The sequence below is a fragment of the Tiliqua scincoides genome, chromosome 3 (assembly GCF_035046505.1).
Source record: "Tiliqua scincoides isolate rTilSci1 chromosome 3, rTilSci1.hap2, whole genome shotgun sequence".
NCBI lineage: Eukaryota > Metazoa > Chordata > Lepidosauria > Squamata > Scincidae > Tiliqua > Tiliqua scincoides.
Genome location: NC_089823.1, coordinates 93,738,273 through 93,759,265, shown reverse-complemented (window position 1 = coordinate 93,759,265; position 20,993 = coordinate 93,738,273).

Below are 20,993 nucleotides of genomic sequence, written 5' to 3'. Positions count from 1 at the left end.
CTCTGACCCATTAGAGACTTGCTGGAGCCTGGGCTGGCCCAACATGACTGTTCTCAGCACGAGGACCGACTGTTTGACCTCTTACGCAAACTGGGGGCCAAGGGCTCCCTCTGCTGCTTGCCTATTCACATCTGTGAAGCAGAAGCAGCAGTGAAGGAAAGGCCGACCTTGCTTTATGCAAGACATTTTATAGGCCTTGAGCTATCGTTAGACCTTCATTTATTCATATAAGTCCCATTTCTAATATATTCATTTATGTAAATTTATTCATATTTTAAATGTAAATTAATTCCTATTTCCCGGCCCCTGACACAGTGTCAGAGAGATAATATGGCACTCCTGCCAAAAAGTTTGGACACCCCTGTCATAGAACATAAGAAGAGCCCTGCTGGATCAGGCCCATGGCCCATCTAGTCCCGCTTCCTGTATCTCACAGTGGCCCACCAGATGCCTCAGGGAGCACACAAGAGATCTGCACCCCGGTGCCCTCCCTTGCATCAGGCATTACATTAAGGAAGAGAACTCCCCTGATCAGTTTTCCTCCATACATGCAGAGCTGAAAAGGGAAAAGACTAGAAAACAGAAGCCTTCCTCATGACCTCGCTCTGTATGTGCAGCATGGCATATCAGACACAGATCCACCATATGCAATCCACTATGTGCTATTTGGAGTGATATAGCATCATGTGGATTTTTCCATGCACCATACCCCGTGTCTGAACTGGCTCTAATAGAACCAACTGAACAAGAATGTGTAAAGGAACTCTTGGTAAGACATTCACAAGAATTCCTTTCCTTCAAAAGGAAACAGGAGCGGAATAATGGAATGAGGATTCATTGAGCTGAATCCCTAGCCTTCGTGTATGAATGAGGTCCAAATCCTAACCAACTTTCCAGCACTGGCATAGCTGTGCCAATGGGACGTGTGGGTCATCCTGCCATTGGGTGGCACTCACAGAGGCCTCCTCGAGGTAAGGGAATGTTTGTTCCCTTACCTTGGAGCTGTATTGCCCTTACCTCAGTGTTTGTTCCCTGACTTCAGAGCTGCATTGCCCTTATGTTGGTACTGGAAAGTGGGTTAGGATTGCACCCTTAGATAAATACTACGGTATGTCACTTGAGACAGAATGCTAGTGTGACGTACTGGCTAAGAGCCTAAGCTGCAAATCAGAACCTACCCAGTTTACTACAAGGTCATTGGGGCTTCCGTCTTATACACACTTACCTAGAAGGAAATTGCATTGAACTTAGCAGATATTTTTTCCGCAAAAACATGCATTGGATTATGCTTTCAGTGGCTTAAGCATACTGCTCCCTATCGGCCTCAGCTGCAATGTGGTGAAAATAATGTTAACTTACTTTATAAGATTGTTGTAAGATTTCCATCAAACCAAGACATAGGAAGCTCTGTGCATCCTCAGACAGTGCTATACAGGCATACCTTGACTTTTATCTCTTTGCTCTTTCAACTGCTCTCAGTTATAACCACACTTCAAATCTCAAAGCGTGTAATTTCAAATAAGTACATGCTTTCCTCTTTCATCCCCTTTCATCCAACCTTCCATGATGTTCATCGATGTTCTTATGTTTATTTTTCTTTTATTTCTGTTTATTTAGGTTTCACACATATTTGAATGTGTTACATAATTCATTATTTATCTTTTTCACTATCCAAAATAAATTTGCAAGTTAGGCTCTGCTTTGACATTCATCCATTTTTGACTTTCATCCATGCTCTGGTCCCTAACCAGATGAAAGTGCAAGGTATTGCTATATAAATGCTAAGCAGAAATAATGTCTGCTTAACCTATAAATTAATATTGGAAATATTTATATGTCTATAAATTAATATTGGAAAAGGTATTCTAAGGAAAAGGTATTCTAATATTGGAATATTGGAAAAGGTATTCGTAATATTGGAAAAGGTATTTGCCCAATTTCTGCTGTCTTTTCCCCACCTCTTGACATTGATTGCTGATTTCTCAATTGTCCCTGGGACAGTCAAGTAACAGAGCATTCAGAAGAACCCAAGTTCATGAGAATTTCTGGATTCAAAGTATGTCAGCCCAGCAATATTGGTAATGTGATTGTATGTGTTGATTAGATTTTTATTCCCTTGCCCTAAGAAATATCTTTCCACTTTCTCATTGTAATGCTCCGATCTTATCAGGAAAAGCAAAGTTAATAAACGGTACATAGCTGCTGGAAATTTTTATCACCACAAAGCCTTAACAGTCTGAAGTCTCTCTCCACCTTCCCCCCGCGCAAATGCAGATGCATACACAAAATTGCTGCTATTATTCTTTTTGTGCTTTTCTCTCCTGTCCTTGCCAAAAGCCAAGGAAGAAAATGTCAAAGATTTTTCATCTTTGGGATCTGATAAGATTATATACAGCGTTTTCACTTTGAAGACCTTGAAAGATAGAGAAGGGAGATAGAGAAAAGGAGAGTTTATTGTCTTTCAGAGCTTTTGAGGAGGACTTTCATTTAAGCCACATTTCGTTTTGGTCATGACTGGCATATTTTGCTATGGTTTTTCCAGAAATAGTTCTTGAAGTACATTTGAGGGTCATGAGTGTGTGTCTGTATATAAGCCATCAGGTTATTTATGTAGCTATCACAGAAACGTTATTCAGTATATCCATTTACAGTAGATTTGGACATGCAGTTAATGTCTAAGTTACTTTTTGTCTTTCTGTGTCTTAGCCCACCACTTCCCAAACTCCTCGGGAAATGTTTGGGAATGCTTCACCTGCTAAATTTCTGTCTGAACATATCCCTCATGAGGCCAATGTCAAGCTGAAAGACCAAGGCAAAGTGTTAAGAGCATGGACTCGGGAGCATTCCTTGGGAGTTTGGGAACTGGGGTAAGTCTTGGCAGGGGAGAGGCGAAGGCAGTGATGGGATCCCCAGGATTGTCCTGCTGCCAGGTACAAAGGGAGAGTTACTTACAGTGAACAGCTCCAGTCTCTGGGGGAGGAGGGGGTGGGGAGCTCCATGGATGCCTCTGCAGGGCTCCCCAAGCCTCAGAATGGTTAAAAAAAAGTAATTGTGACCCACTTCCGATTCCCTTGGGGAAGACTTACTCCGGTTCACGAGGAGTGTAACTACTGGAATTGGCTCGTTCAATTTTGGCCCTTTGGTCCAGTTTAATTTTGACAAACTCTAGCAAAGGTGGGCTTAAGGAATAAAACATATTATTACTGGTGAAATTGTTTGAGCACCCTAAAATGATATGTAATTAAGGGCACAATCCAAACCAACTCTCCAGCACTGGCAGAGCTGTGCCAGTAGGGCATGTGCTGCATCCTGCACTTGGGGGGGGGGCAGTCACAGAGGCCTCCTTAAGGTAAGGGTATGTTTGTTCCATTACCTCAGAGTTGCATTGCCCTTTCCCCGGTCCTGGAAAGTTGGTTAGAATTGCGCCCTAAGTACTTCAGAGGAAAAAAGATCATACTTTATCGCTGCGACTCCTCACAGACAAGACATTCATCAGATAATTTTGCTTTCTGATTTTTTAAACGTAAAAGCAGTTTACACTAACACACAACACTAACAAAATAACAACCTTTCTAAAAATCTAGGAAATCAAATTTCAAAAACCTTTCCGTTTATGAGAGTTAAACTGCTTACAATTTTCCCTCATGCTCCAAAAATCTGGGAAATTGGAAGTTAAAGTGGTTGACTTAACTTCCAAGCCATGTAAGCAATAAATACTTTATACTGCCCCCTATATTATGCTGGTTTTACAAGTTAGAGTCCATGCTCTAACACAGGGGTGCTCAATAGGTGGATCGCAAAATGAGTAGATCGCGGAGCCCTGTCTCTCCAAACTGTTAATATGTCAGTTTCATCTAGTGACTAGACGAAACTGACACATTTAGCTGACACTAAACTGACACTGAAACTGACACTTTAGCTGCTCTTCAGGCATGCAGCAACAAAACTGACGAAACTGACTAGACTCCAGCAGGGGCTCCATACATTAAAGGGGGTGTCTGTCAGACACTTCCTTCCCCCCTGGTAGATCTCCGGGCCTTGCTGGGTTTCAAAGTAGCTCTCGAGCCAAAAAAGTGTGAGCACCCCTGCTCTAAACTTTACCTTGGTCTTTCCGCTTGACATTGGCTTCATGAGGGAAATGTTCAGACAGAAATTTAGTAGGTGAAGCATTCCCAAACGTTTGTGAGAGGTACACATCTTGGATGCCTGCCTGATGTGTAAAATACAGTACATTTTTATATTTCGAGTATGAACATCAGTATTTTTAAAAGGCTAGAAATAGTTACAGATATAGGATTGTGAAGACCAAGGCCTTTGAGGATAATGTGAAGAGTTTTGACATTCAGTAGTATGTTGACATTTTGTGATTTTCTCTGGTAAAAACATGGCATACTTTGGGCTGAAGTGCCTGTTGTCCAGGATGGTTTTCTTGATTGAAGCTTCCTAGATTCAGGTAGGGTGCCAGTTGCTTTAATGTAATTCAGGCAAAACAGCAACAGTCAAAACAGCAACCAAAAAGCTCTGCAGATAAGAAGGCTCTGGCTCCCTGATGGATACAGTTGCTAAATAGTAATATTATATAAATGTATATTTTTTATCTCTGTAAGCTACCTTGGATGCCCACATCTGTGAGGCAAAGACAGGATATACATTTAAGTAATAAAAATAAAGGTTGACAAACCAGTCCCAAATTTTTCAGTTAAGCATTTCAGCTTCTATCTTTGTTAGTGACAAACAGTTTTGATTTACAGTAAATACAAGCCAAGGTATTTGACAGTTTGAAGAACTGTGATAGTGTCAGAAATCTCTCCCTCCCTCCCTCTGTGTGTGTGTGTACACACAAATCCCTCTGAAGTCACCTTTTAGAAATCCTTCTTTCTTTCCCTCAAAGGAAGATATTCACTAGGGTGCAACAGATACTTTAATGATACAATAGAGACACGGTCAGGTATAAGGTGGCATGTTGGACTACAAATAATGTAGAACAATATTGATTCTATTTTTTAAATATCATAAATGCAATATCTGATGCTACCTCTGATTTCTTTTAAGCTCAGATATCAGCCTCGTTGCTGTGTGTGCGTAAAGCACAAGTTTCCGAGGAGACGTGCGGTGCCTCTTGTCAGCAGGAATAGAAACAGTGACAGTTTTGCCCGTTATCACAACACTTTCCTGTCATGTTTTTATAATCAGTGTTTGGTTCAAAGAAGAAAAAGCTTTCGCATCCTCCTACATACCATAGCAAAGGGAGTAAATTCTGTTATTAGAGTCTGTAACACTCTTTCTATCTCCCACATCAAACACACAAGCTTTCCAAAACTTGGAAACCAAAAGAACACAATAAATAGCAATCTCATTTTTTTCATTCTGATTTTTGGACAACCTAATATAAAACTGTGTAAAGAAATTGTGCAGATCTTTGAAGTGTGGCTGACTCCCAACCCAATCCTGAGCTACCTGGTGCACAGGTCTGTTGCAGTACTGAAAATGGCTGCCGCAGCATCCTAAGTGCTATCCAGGCAGCAGCCAGCAGCTCCTTGGGGTAAGGTACATAGCCCCACAGTCCGTGAAAACCCACAGTTCGTGAAAACCCACAGTTCGTGCAACCGCCAAGTGACGGAGCACTGGTGCTCCACTGGCGCTAGGGCCTTTCAAACATGCCTTATGTCACATTTGCAACAGTGCGCACTGGCGGTAAGTACTGGTTAGGACTAGGCCCTCATTCTCCTGGCTCTGTTGTTGTCATCAACAAGTACAGGAAGTGGTGATATATCTAAGGTCCATCACAGGTGGGATGGAAGTTTATACCAACAAAGCTATGAGCTCCTTCAGTCATACCAAGAACATTGTAACAACATTCCAAGATTCAAGTTAAACTGAGTCCAGTGGGAGGTCCAGTAAACCGAGTCCAGTAAACTCCCAGTGAAAAATCTGGGAATATTCAGGGCTCCGGCATTATTGAAGAAACTGTGGGTGTGGACTTAGCATCAACCGGTTTTTTTGTTATTGTTTTTAATAGGATTGGGTTGTACGTGTTGGGTATAAGTTAATGAGTGAAAATGTAAAGAATAAATGAGAGAGATTAAATATGATGAATTTATGAAAAGGGTTCTCCATAAATATGTAGGTCTTGGCCTTCTATTCTAAACGCAACAAAAATCTGTCATGATTAAATTATGCAGGTCATCAAACATGTATTTAACTTTCCCCCTATTTATTTCGGTTGTAAAATGTGTTGTTTTTGTTTTGTTTTTTCCAAAATTAGAATTATAGAATGGAGTCTACTGTGGCAGAGAAGGAGAAATGAAAATTGGAACAGTTATAGAAACCACAGAAAATCCTCTGATGATCAAAAGAAGCCAATTGCCATTTTAACTTATGACTCTTTTCTTATGTCAATCACAAAGATTCTCAGCCAAACTACAAGCAACATTTAAATCTTGACATTGATATTCAAGAGTAGTCAGTCATATGTCACTCCTACAAAGTGTGTGTGTGTGTGTGTATGTGTGTATGTGTGTGTGTGTGTGTGTATATATATATATATATATAAAATACTAGTTTTGTGCTGTGAATATATTGTTCGACTGTGTCTTATATATATATATATGACACAGTCGAACAATATATTCACAGCGCAAAACTAGTATTTAAAAAATTGCCTTTTAAAATGTCCAAAAGTCACATGTGAATTGGTCCTGAATCTCTATTGCTGACATTTAACTTGACCTTTCAATCAACCCAACTCAAACTACCTTCATAATGAAATCGGTAAACCAAAGGTGAAAAGAACAGCCCTAAGAGACCTCTTGCTGCTTTTTCACAACCTACTTTCCCTTTATCATGGTGTCTATCATAATCCAAATGCACATATTAAACTTATAATTAATGTTATTGACCGCTGTTTTCTTTTCCCTGAACATTTCTAAACTAGCCGATCTGAATCCATTGGCCTTCTCTGAGACATTATAAAGTCAGGTAGGGGGAAGGGGTCTTAAGGCTTAAAATGTGTCATCAGTTGGCCCACTGTTCATAATCCCAATACACTCTGTTTAACAATAGGACTAGCACTGACAAAACTGCAGAAGTTCTACAATTCCCAGTGCTCACAACATATATCAAAAATTGATCAAACAGTCAAATTCTTGTAGAGTGAAAAGGAAGCTTATAGAATATATATCTCAGTTAAATAATAAAGAACCAAGGTGAGAGAAAACAGCACTGTCACTTCAACAGAGAATGAGCAAAGAGAAAGAAAGCAGCGTGTCTGCTTTAACGGTCCATGATAACAAGAGGAGGGTGATTGAGCTAATAGAAAACATAACACTTTCAGGTTACCTGAAAACACATGCCAGCAATTGTTACCCTGCACATGCTCAATCTTGTCTGATCTCAGAAGCTAAGCAGGGTTGGGCCTGGTTAGTACTTGGATGGGAGACCGCTTGGGAATACCGGGTGCTGTAGGCTTATACCATAGTCTTTCGAGACTGAAGGTTGCCAACCATGCCTAGCAATCAGAAGGACTTAGAATTCTGCTAACTTCCAGGGAGGAGGAATAGAATGGTGGTGACTGCTGGATCATGCAACTTGTGAGAACGCCCTCTATAGATGGGGGCGAAATGTCAGGCAAAAGGTACTCTGTTGGACCATGACCTTGAAGTCCAGACATTTTTAACTGGACAATTGAACCTTATGTTGCCTTTGAAAAAAAGGGGGGTTTTCAGTCATTTTATTCTTCCCCACAATCATGCCATTTCTACTAACCATGATAGTTTATGTTTCTTTGTGCCCTGATGGAATCAAAAATCTAGATGAGCATCTATTTTGCTTTGGGGGATAACACATGAAAGAGAAATGTTTGATTACGGAGTGGTATGCTATTAGGGCCAAATATTGAACTATAGATACTTTGGCACCAAATTCACGCGCTTCAAATCTAAAGCAGTGGCATAGCTAGCGGTGAGGTGGTGGTGGACGACACTAGATGACACCACTAGTGGTCAAAATTGTGGAAACCTAGGCATTGATGAATAACACCATAAAAGTTATATATATATTTGATAGGTAATTTAGTGCAAAATGTAATGAAACAAGCTGTGTTGAATTATCTGTATTGTATCAAAAGTTTAGCCAAGTAACTAGAAAAAAAACATAACTGTCTTATGTAACAAAAAGTGGATTTCTTTAACTCAAAACTAATCAATGAGACTGATTGGTCTGATAAATAATGAGGTGTTATGACACAGCATGGAACAAATAAGGTGTTAATATGAGCTAGCTCTCATTTCTATCTGAGCTAATACTACATTCCTATTCAGTTGTACGAGTGTCATCCGGCCACTGGTTTTTTTTTGTTGGTTACTGATTTATTGGGTGACCTGTACTGCTTTATATAGTGAAATAAATAAAGTTAATGGGGGTGACACCAACCCTAGTGATGGGAATTGTTGGTCACTGGCTTAGGGCGCAATCCTAATCCGCTTTCTAGCACCAACATAAGGGCAATGAAGCTCCAAGGTAAGTGAACAAACATTTCCTTATTTTGAGGAAGCCTCCCTGACTGCCACCCAGCTGCAGGATGCAGCACCTGCTCCATTGGCACAGCTATGCCAGTGCTGGAAAATGGGTTAGGATTTGGGCTTTAGTTGTGCAAAGTTTCTTAAGTTGGAATAGGAGGCAATGAGTGAAAGGATTACTATTGGGGGTTATTAAGTGCATTGTGAATTCTGTGAAAGTCTAACAATGTAAAGTTTATAATCATAGCAGGAAAAAGATGTTTTCATGGGTTTTGCTTGTATGCAAAGTCTTTCAAGTCACACAGAGTTCCTGAAGCTTGTTGAATAGGAGGTGGGGGTTGAAGATTAATGTGTGGGGTATGATTTTGGGTGTTGTTGGTCACTGGCTTAGATGACTTAAAAAGTGAATTCTAAACATTCTTGGTGGATTATAGGTCTGTCAGTGATTAATAACCATGATGGCTACATTGAATCTCCATGTGCATAGGCAGTATGTCATTGACTACTATGTACAAAGAAGCAACTGCAGGGGACGGCAGCTTATCCCATCCCAGCTTATGGAAAAATGTTCACTGTGTTTATTTTCTGGCCATTATTATTATTCATTTCATGTCATCACTATTACTAAAAATTTTGTTGTATGGGTGTCAAAAATGTATGGAACTGAGCATCAAATGATCTAGTTAAGCCTCTGGTCTGGAGGATGTATGTGTGAAATATGGTATAGTTGCCTTTAAAATATTTGGGGGAGGGGGTGCCCTTAGAAGTATTGGGCTCCTTTTGCTGAGTATTTTAAAAGGACATGTATCCCATTTTAAACATGTGCTCTTTACACTGGACAAGTAGTAAATCCAAAATGTAAACTGAGAATTAATCTTCAGTGGAGAAATTTCAACAAATCTAGGGGGTAACAGCTACAAAGCAAAATGAATCATATGGGAAGTATTAATGGACAATACACTTGGCAACCAATATAGTCTGATAAGCTGCTTCCCCTTAAAACTTAATGCTACTTCACAAATCAAAGACATGAATCACACAATAGTTCAGCAAACTGTTTACATTCCAGACCCCTGTGGCTTAAGTTGTCAAAAGCTCATTAGTGCTGGAGGAAGGTAAATGCAAAGCTCAAAAGGTTTAGAATTTGGATTTTTTTCAGATAAACACCAAGCAGCATGGAAGATTATATAAAGCTTATCGAGAAACCCTTGCTTCTGCAAAATTTAGTGGGCAATCTCTGAAGAGCAGTTTTTTTTAACATGATATTTACAGCCAAATATTACAGATAAAAATCACACAGACCTGTAAGTGCTAATCCAAATTGAACCAACCCTTGCTAACCTTTGGAGAGGTTTCTCATCAGTGGCTAGTATTTCCAAATGGCAAACTTAAAAGAAGAACAAAAATGAGTTTGACTGTCAAGAATGAACAAGACAAACCATGGATATGTGGAAATGCCATACAAAAAGTAAATAAATAAAATAGCCATATACTATATTTGTAATCTAAAGTTCACAAAGCAGTTTATACAGCAAAAGAAATTTTAAAATGGTTTGCTGTGCCAGAGGGTTTGCGATCTGAAAAACTCACAAAAGAGATGCTAGCAAATGGAGAAGATGCTGTGCTGATGTGGGGAGGGATAATTGCTCTCCCTCAGCTAAACAGAAAAGAACCTCCACTTCAAAGGGACTTCTTAGCCCAATTAGCAGAGTTATCAGCTACAGTGATTAGTTATTTATTGTTTTAGAGATGTATATCCCATGTTTCCTGCAAATGCAAGCCCAAGGCAGTTAACAATTAAAGAAACAAAGAACATAGTCAAAAGCAAAATTAAAAAAAATTGTAGTATTCAGACCACAACTCTAAAAACACTATAAAAGCAGCAGCATAAAAACAAACTACAACCAGCTGACTAAAACAACTACTTAAGAAGTCTTGTAGACTAAGGGCCCAATCCTACCCATTTTTCCAGGGCTGGTGCAGCTGTATCAATGGGGCATGTGCTGCATCCTGCAGTGGAGGGTCAGTCACAGAGGCCTCCTCAAGGTATGGGAACATTTGTTCCTTTACCTTGGGGCTGCATTGCAGCTGCACCAGTGCTGGAAAGTTGGATAGGACTGGGCCCCAAATGAAGTTGCCAGTAGTTGCTTAAAAATGGCCAAAGGGAACCAGTAATATAGCTCTAGAGCAGAGCTGTGCAAACCATCCATCTGCCTGGTGAGCGGATCTTTTGGTTCTGCTTGGGTGCCGTGCAACATCCCCCTCAATTGGGGGACAGGGACACTTTGGGCAGGTGCATCTGCCCGGAAATCATGCCATGTCACCTTCTGGATGCTGGGCAGACGATGCAACTGCCCAAAGCATCCCTGTCCTCTGAAAGATGAAGACTTCACATGGTGCCCAAATGGAATATTTGAATGTGGTCAGGATGGGGATCGCATTCCAGGCACGCAGCGGTCACAACTTTGAGCACCGCTGCTCTAGAGACAGCATTCCTGTTCTGGCAGATCCATAGGGGAGTAGGTGGCCTTAAGATCATACAAAACAAGTAAATTGGTTACAACTCTGTAACTAGAAATGTGGTGGTAATGATGGCGGACAATGTGTATGTGATCACATAGGGAAAATAGTCACAGTAAAAACCTAATACAAGTCACCTAATACAAGTTCAGTTATTTCTTTTATTAATTATAGTACAATGTTGTTTGTTTTTTTAAATTGCAACATGCTAGACAATCATCCTGATACCTTTGCATTGATTGATCAGAAATAAATTGGCCATTGATGGTTGATAGAGAAAGCTTGAAAGAACTTTGCTCCTTACTGAGCAGTTGGTTAGAGACCCGTGTCCCCATTTTCTCAAGGTGAGAGGCAATGGAAGTCATGGCCCACTGATTTCTGAAGGAAAGTTAAACATTGGCTTAAACCTGAGGTATTCAGTCTGTGCATCCCGCTTCCCTAGTGAGGCGTGGCTAGCTTCCAGGGGCGTTGCCAGGCATCTCGGGGAGAAAGGTGGCCGCAGCTGCTCTGCTCAGCTCAGCTGCACTGGCTGCCCCCGGACGTGCTGCTTTTCTGAGGCTGAGAATGAGGTGGGTGGGGCAGTGTGAAACATGGTGGGGGGAGGTGGGAGAGAAGGCTGGCTGGGCAGGCAGAGGTGCCGCATCTCATCACGAAGCTCTCTGCATGTGCAACCTTGCCCCAAGGACTACATTTCCCATTGTGCCCCTTGCCCTGGGCATCCTGGGATTGGTCAAGGCTGGAGGAGAGAAGAGTGCAGAGGTGCTGCATCTCATCAGCACAGGGGCACTCCTGGTAGGCTTCATACTGGGAGGGAAGAGTAAGTACAGGCTCTGTCCCTAGTGGGGAGGCGTCCAAATGCCCCAGCCTGCATCCCTCCATCTTGCCTGGGGGAACAGGAGTGACATCTGCATGCTGGGTGTATATGTGTGAGCAGCCCTTGTCTACTTTGGGGTGAGTTGTAATCTTGCTGTATGTGGCTGCAATCCTTTCCACACTTTCTTAGGAGTAAGCCCCATTGACTCAAATGGGGCTTACTTCTGAGTAGACCTACATAGGCTTGGGGTCTGTGTCAGCTTAACCCAGGATCTTCACTTTTCTCTTTTTCCTCCCCCTTCAAAAAAGAAAAAAGCCACTCTTGATGGCTTTGTCTCCAAAAATTGATTAAAAATAAAAATCCCTATTCCTTTTCAACCTTCCCCCATTTTACTCCTGCTTCCTTTGGGGGGGGGGGTTACTCTGTTGGCTGCTATTGTAAGACAAAAGGCACAATCCTAACCAGGTCTACTCAGAAGTAAGTCCTATTTTGTTCAATGGGTTACTCTCAGGTAAGTGTGGTTAGGATTGCAGCCTCAGAGTGCTGGCAGCTGTTTTTTTGTTTCTAGTGTATAATTATAACACCTTCATCCCCATTTGGGGGGTAACTGAGGTGAGGTGTTGTAAGGGGGAGCTGTGGCCAATGGCTACAAGGATCAAGGGAGGCGCGAGCAGAAAAAGTTTGAGAACCACTGGCTTAAACCTTTCATTGAAATTTGGGACTGAAAAGTGCTTAATAGGTTGGTTCATGCTTTTCATGCCTTAATAGGTTGGTACATGCCAGTAAAAGTGGGCGCAAAGCACCTCCTGCAGAACGGAAGTGCTTTTGCACCCACTTTTACTGAATGTTCCAAGCCTTGGGGAGCACTGTGGAGGGCTGTGCAGGGTTCCCCACACCTCCTGCAGCTTCCAGCAGCCCTACCAACTTAAAGGTATGTGAAAGCACCCCCCCTTTCGCCCCCCCATAGGGATGCGATCCTGGGGATTGCTTCCCTGCATCTCCCCCTTAAAGGGATAGGGAAACCTTTAGTTGTGACCCACTAGTTTGAGAACCACTGTTCCAGAAGCATTTGCCTCGGGCACTCCTGAAGAGCTAACTACCGCCTCCATCTGCAGTTCACATTATTAACCAGAGAGGTGTGAGAGCAGAGAGTCCTATCTGGGGTGGGACAACTACAGTGCCAAATGTGTGTTTGGCCCAGGGAGTGCCTGGGGCAACAAGGTCCTGGGGTGGGACAACTACAGTGCCCCAGGGAGTTGCTGGGGCAACAAGGTCCTCATTGTAGGGAGACCTATAGGTCCCACCATACTCCCACTTATGTGAACAATTACAGGTGTGGTTTCTCTGTTGAGCTTGGGGGGGTGTAAACTGCGGCATCCATTTGTACCCCCTGCTTTTAAAGACTGGGCACAATCCGCTGTATGACTAGACAAACTCCCTTACAATAAATGACTCTTTTGCTGCTTCTGTTCTGTGCAAGAGCATTTTCCAGGGACTTGTGTCCATGTTTTTCAGCTACAGCTGCATATCGCCTTATTCAGATAATAAAGGGGAAAAATGTTTTGTTCCTGTTTTTTATCATCAGAGCAGAAGTTGGACTTGACTGATTTGCTTCACAATTTAATGCCTGTTCATTTCATTCCAAATACATCGTGTGCCAGATGAAGGTTTGAGGCGTTGCACTCAATTGCAGTATATCCCTTTTCATAATTTGTAACGATCCGACTGGATTTGCCAGTCTTTGAGATATAATTAGCTTCAGAGTCTGTTTTTCCCCTCTTCGCCTCCTGTGCTTTGATGTGACAGCGATGTATAGAGTCGAGAACAACTTTGTATTCTCTCTGTCTGTTGCTAGGTCCAGGTGAACTGTACTGTGTTTAAGAGAAAACTTTTTAAAAAAGCTGTACTCATCTCAGCCTTTGGTCTCTTGGGCCAGGCAACAAGGAACATTTGCAGGCACTGGCAGAGAGAAGAATACAGCCTGTCTTCAAAATTGACATGAACATTAGAAGGATCCCAGAAGGCAGCAAGCTTAATAGGAACAACATGTTTGGCAGCGCCTTCCCTCATCTTCCACAAGCCATCAGTACTGTTGTGGTAGGCCACAGATCATTGCAGCAAAAAATACATGAGTAGTTCACTGAAATAAGCAGGCAATCAGGAAATGAAGACAACTCTTGAAGCTAAAGGAGGTGGACGTTTCTCCACAAACAGATTTATTATCATTGTTGTTACTAGTCCACCATATGGGCTAACTGTGTTCATTTCTGTATTGCCTTCATTTATCCTTGACCCTTTCCTTTTTAGATTTGTTAAGCGTGTACATCTCTCCCCCTTTTATAGTGTGATGTTGGTCACTAGATATGCAGCCAATCTTATGCTTTCCCCCCACCATCGCAGCAACGCTAGACTGGTGAATGCTGTATCCATGGTGAGGGCGGGTGGGCCAGGAGGCTCCCCTTACCCCCACATAAACCTCCGACCTGCAATGGGTCTCCTCAGACTTGTGCTGGAAACTTTGAAACCACAAGTCAGAGGAGAGAGAGGGGCAAGGAGGTTTCTGTCAGAGAGGATAAGTTCCATTGTGGGCCACCCACCGTCTTCTGTGGCCTCCCTGCCCCCCATTACGCCCCCTCCCCACTTGGTTTCGTCCCTGTCTCCATATCACCCTCCTCCCAACCATCCCGCCTCTGTCATCCTCCCTGACGAACAGGAAATTCCTGGATGGTTGGGGCAGGCCTTCCCACTGTGCACTGACTTGTGCGCTGTTGGAGCACCTTTCACTACAGGCACTGACTGCTTTTTTGCAGTCAGCACGATTGGAGGTGCCTTGCTGCCACTGGGCAATGAGGGAAGGATTGGGCCCTAAGTGGTAGGGACTGGTGAAATGGCTGGTGCTGTCATAAAGACCCTTATGGGATCCTGCATCCAAGAGGTGGTTTGCTGCAAATAACCACTTGGGGGCAAATGATCTCCCTCGTGATTTTTCAGTGTGAACATGACTTGGGGAAGGGCTAACTCTCCCCTTGCTGCATGACACACACCCTGGCTGGATCAGTTCCCCCCACCCCATGATAATTTTTAGTGAGAAAAGGAACACTCTCAATCCCAATTCATTTTAAGCCAGTGTAATTGGTTCTCAGTTCTCAGTTCTTTGAACTTTGTGCCAGAGCACAACTCACCAAGAATCTGTTTACAGTACAGTGCCTAAAAATGCTAGCATATGCAGTCATTCTATCCACAGAAGACATCCTCTCCACTTTACTGCCAACATTCCTTCCTTGCAGGAGTTCCATAAAGTTCCTCATATACTATTTTTTTAAATTAAAAATCTTGTCCTGGGTCAGAATGACCAAGTTGAATCAGTGCAAGGTGCAAGTTACAAGTTTAAAGGGAATATAGGAAGGGAGATCTTTTCTAAAATATTACTGATTATTCATGGTATTTATTGCCAATTAATTTGATTAATCAATTAAATGTTACACCCTGATTGGACTACTTCATCTCAGTCAAGCCATCCTTTTTGGAAAAAGATGCTCCAATATGTATACAAGCCTCCTTTCTTCTCATAGTCTTCTCTGTTCACTTCAATGGAAGAAGACATTTCACACAAGAAAACTGACATGGACAGAGCTCCACATTGAGGAGTTGTCTTGTCTGCTGTCACAACAGCCCTCTGAAGTCAGTCATTGTTATCCCGTGTAGATGGAGCGCGTAGGACACAGTGACTTACCCAAGACCAGAAAGCAGGTCACTGGCAAGGATTTGAACATGGAACTCCTAGATACAAATCCATTCTAATAAAGCTTTATTTTTTAAATTAATGTTGATATCCTACCTAATCGGTTTAGCTACAAACTGTAGACTACGTACCCATTTGATGGGCTTCAAATCTTGTATAATTACAAAAATGAAATGTGGTTTTCATTGAGGGATTACAAATTTTCCGGAAGCACTAAAAAGAAAAATTCTTATTACTGAAAATATGACAGTGCGTGGTGTTGTGTAAGAAGTCCTTGGATGTGAGAGAAACCAGCCATATTATCTTTTTTTTTTCACTGAATGAATATTTACTGGTGAAGGCAGTTCAAAACAGTTGGCTCTTTTCTGTTCCAATTTGAAGAAAAAAAAATCTATAAAGCTCACAATCTCATATATTATCATCCTTGAAGGTTATTAAGTGAAAGGCATCTTATATACTTTCTTCCTTTCTCAGAAGAAATACAGAAGGGGCTTACTTCCTAGCAACTATTCATATGTTTGTATTGTTGGAGTGGGTGCAAAGCCCAGTTTGCTCAGAGCCATGGGACAGAATCCTGCTCTAGTCTTCCCATGACTGCCCTCATCTGTTTCTTGATGTTGCATGTGGTACAACCACTGCTGCTGAGACAGAGTTCAGGTATTCACCTAGCCCAAGTGGGTACATTGATGGATGTGGGTCCTTGCCCAATGCTTAACCTGACACACACCAATTTCAAGGGCAGATGTTCAGAACTGCATCCTATTTCACTTCCTTTGCTGTTTTATAAGAACATAAGAACAGCCCCACTGGATAAGGCCATAGGCCCATCTAGTCCAGCTTCCTGTATCTCACAGCGACCCACCAAATGCCCCAGGGAGCACACCAGATAACAAGAGACCTGCATCCTGGTGCCCTCCCTTGCATCTGGCATTCTGACATAGCCCATTTCTAAAATCAGGAGGTTGCACATACACATCATGGCTTGTAACCCATAATGGATTTTTCCTCCAGAAACTTGTCCAATCCCCTTTTAAAGGCATCCAGGCCAGATGCCATCACCGCATCCTGTGGCAGGGAGTTCCATAGACCAACCACACGCTGAGTAAAGAAATATTTTCTTTTGTCTGTCCTAACTCTCCCAACACTCAATTTTAGTGGCTGTCCCCTGGTGTTATGTGAGAGTGTAAAGAGCATCTCTCTATCCACTTTATCCTTCCCATGCATAATTTTGTATGTCTCAATCATGTCCCCCCTCAGGCATCTCTTTTCTAGGCTGAAGAGGCCCAAACGCCGTAGCCTTTCCTTGTAAGGAAGGTGCCCCAGCCCAGTAATCATCTTAGTTGCTCTCTTTTGCACCTTTTCCATTTCCACTTTATTCTTTTTGAGATGTGGTGACCAGAACTGGACACAATACTTCAAGTGTGGCCTTACCATCAATTTGTACAACGGCATTATAATATTAGCTGTTTTGTTCTCAATACCTTTACTAATGATCCCAAGCATAGAATTGGCCTTCTTTACTGCCGCCACACATTGGGTTTCATTATCCTGTCTGCCACCACCCCAAGATCTCTCTCCTGATCTGTCACAGACAGCTCAGAACCCATTAGCCTATATGTGAAGTATTATCATTATTGTCATTATTCCATCATTGTTTCCACTACAGTAACATTTCTCAAACGGTGGGTCAGACCCACTAGGTAGATCATGAGCCAATTTCATGTGGGTCCCCATTAATTTCAATGTGCATTTTATTTTTCCATAGATTAGACTTGATGCTACCAATGTTTGTGACTGTATTTGGGGAAATTTACAGATCTGTGTTTTTAACAGGCTACAATGTATATACTTTCAACAATGATAATGGGGCTGATGGGAGACCACCTGGGAATACTGGGTGCTGTAGGCTTATACCACAGTCTTTCGATACTGAAGGTTGCCAACCATTTACCAGTCCACATTCTTTCATGTCTAGCCCACAGCCTCTGGTCACCCATCCAAGGCAAGACCCAAGTTGATCCTGATTAGCTTTTTGAGGCAAGTAGCAGCTTAACCTCCAAACCACACTTATTCCCTTTATGTTCTGATATTATGGTGTCACTGTTCTATGATATGTTCTTTTGCATAAGTCACAAGTTCAAGTAAGCTGTCTAAATGGGAGACTTCCAGGAGCAGTTTTTTTAAGATACTCTGAACTCTTCTGATGAAGAAGAGGGTAGGAAAACAAACAAAAAACAGCCTGCATAGGTGGCTCTGCCAACTATAAACTCTTCCTTTTTTCAGAATACTCAACGAGTACATGGTAGCAGAGTAACTTCAGTCATTTCTTTCTGAAACTTCCTTCCTTAACCATTTTTCAAATCAGGGTTTGGACCTAGTTAGGTCCAGATCAAATCAGGGTTTGGACCTAGTTAGGGAAGCATCACAGGCTTTTGTAAGTAGGTAAAGGTAGTATATCTTGAAATTGGCAGAACCCCTGTTATGCAGCCGCACAGTCTTTTACATCTTAAATCATTCTTTTAGTACATTGGGCTAGGATAACTGGGCAGACACTGCAATACTTCAATCACTTCTGTCTGGCTGCATTCAGAATATGGCCATTGCAGAGTCTAGTTCAATACCAGGGAAATTTATTTGTGGTAGCCTGCAGGGTTTGGTGTCATTACCTCTCATCTCTATGAAGCTGCAGGGAGTAGTCATCTAGAGATTTAGAGCAGGGTTTCATCAGTATGCAGGTCGAGTATAGTTAAATCAGGTATAGTTAAAATTACAGGTCTATTAAATATTAAAATTAGAATACTTCATTTATGTTCAGCAATCCTTTCTGAAGCTTTCAGGAATGGTGGTGGTGGTGGTGTCTTGGGAAAATGGATATCGTTAAACAAATGAATCTAAACAAGAAGGAAATGATGCTGGTGGGTGACCCCAGTGCTGCTAAGGCACTGCTTATACCACACCAGAGCAGATTTTTAGCACAGGAATTCTCCTTAGAAAAGCAGGTAGTAGGCAGTCCCGAGGGCTCACCTGCATTTATTACACTGGCCCTGACATTTTTGGGAGCAGAGGTATCTCATCACACTTATCCACTCTCTTGGACCTTGGGGACTGATTAATTTGCAGCAGCCTTTGAATACACTTTTGAAGTTGCCAATAATGCTAAATGCCACAGCTGTTGTAGTCAGAGGGATGTAGGGAGAGGCAAGAACATATTCAGGCAATGCAATATCGGTTCCACTGTGCTATTGAGTCCAATTCTAAGTGCTGGTGCTTACCTGAAAAGCAAGCCCAGCCTGAAGGTAGGTCAGCCCCAGCACTACTACGACTACCTCTGCCTCCTTGTCATCATTACCACCTTCCAGCATGTCCCACATTTCCTGGCTTTTTTAAAAGAATTGTTTGAGGAAGGAATGAGGTGAGGGGATGAAGGCCACACTGCTGCCTTCTGATCTGCTGCCTTGCTAAAAGAGGGTAGGGAACAGATCAGTGCAACTCCATCCATGGCAGGCTGGAGGAAAGTGGTGACAGAAGACTTGGGGACTCAAACAAGAGCCTCATTGCTTGTGCCATCACTGGGCTGGCCCTGCCTGAGAGCCCTTCATGGCCTAGGACCAACATACATTAGAGACTTCAGCTGCAATCCTAACCTCACTTTTCTGGGAGTAAGTCTCATTGAAAAATAATAGGACTTACTTTTGAGCAAACCTGCTTAGGATTGTGCCCTTCATCTGTGAACCCCCATACTGGTTACGGTGCTGCAATTAGGCCTTGCTGCATTTACCCTTTCTAAGTGAAGTGAACTTTCAACCTTGCTCCTATCAACCGTTAGGAGCCGGCCTTTATTTCAGTCACCCTGGGTTATGGATTAACATCCCAGAGGGCCTTACAGTATTGCTTAGGGCCTGTAAGACTCATCTTTTTGGCGGTGGCTTTTCAAGCTAATTTGATTTGGGAGGCCAAATGAATTCTTTGTAGTTTCTTGTTCTGTGTGAACCACCTTGCACCTGAAAACAATGGTATATTAGTATTTTAAATAAATGCATACAGGCATGCCATACATTACATGTATTGGTCTTCCCTTGAGTCTGGTAGTACCTTAATTTGGGGCAGTATCACAAAACTGTGTATATCACAGACTAATTAGAAACCACTATCCCGGGATTAGCAATCAGAAAACAATCAGATTAGTATCTTGCCACATGAATGCAGTACCTGTCAGAGTAAGGAATGATTAATCACTTGATATCTCCCACTTCAGATGATTGTGCAGCAGCCTATAAACAACATGTCTTCCTCTTGAGTGTTCCCTTTCAACAAATCAAGTCCCTTGCTACCAACAAGACTTATTTTCAGGTACATTTTGCACCTCCTTCCACAGATCTATAGTGAACACTGTATTGTGAATCTTGCATTATGAAATAGATGAGATAATTTTGATGGAAGAGTGAGTATGGAACTGTAATTTCTGTAGTTTAATTAGGTTGTTGTGTGTGGTTTTCTAGTGGGATGCATAAAAAGGAATAGAATTGGTTCAACCCACTAAAGAAGAGAAACCTTTTACTGACCACTAAACGCAAACTTGGATTAAATTATTACACTCAACACTAACTAGATTTTGAAGAGAAATATTTGACATTAGTGAAAAACAAATTGCTTGTTAACTAAGATTGGATTCACACAAGAGCTTGCCAACCAGCCTCTATGTGTACATGAGCATCTAGCTAGTTTCAGCAGTTACTGGCTTTTGACAGTTCTTACAGCCACAGACTTTCTAATCCTGTTGCCAGCCAGTGCTTCCCTTCTCTCTTTAGCAGTACCTGGCTTTTTTTGGAAGCTGAGAGGACGAACCACAACCAGAAAGAAAGATGCAGCAGTGACAGCCCTCTTAAGGGGGTTGAAGCAAGGCTCCCTGCTTAGCTGTAGCAATTATCAGAGCTCTGGAAGCTTGGGGTCCTTCACTCACAGGCTCCTGTCTGAACCATTTCAGAGATACCGCCTTCTTCAGGGACAATTCAGAAAGCACAGAACTGTAGACATTTTGGTAGTTTTAACAGACGATTTTTGTTTTGTTGGAACATCTTCAGGTATTTTTCCTAAAGAGGAACCTCCCTATTCACCTCCAAATGTTGCGTTTGACAAAATTTTCTGGAGACAACTTCAGTTTCAGGTGTTACCAGCTTGGCCCACTGCATGAAGAATTTCCATTAGAGAGTAGGTACAATGCTGCCTGCAGGACGTTAGGGGACAGTGTACTGTCTAGGAGGCAGATGACTCAGTGTCTACCTTTGTCAGACCTTTACACTCGCCCTCTTTGACCTGTGGGCGTGTGTCCTTACCTGGCTTCCTTCTTCCCCAATCCTCCAAGGTGAATGACCTCTCTCCATGAGCAATCCCAACCACACTT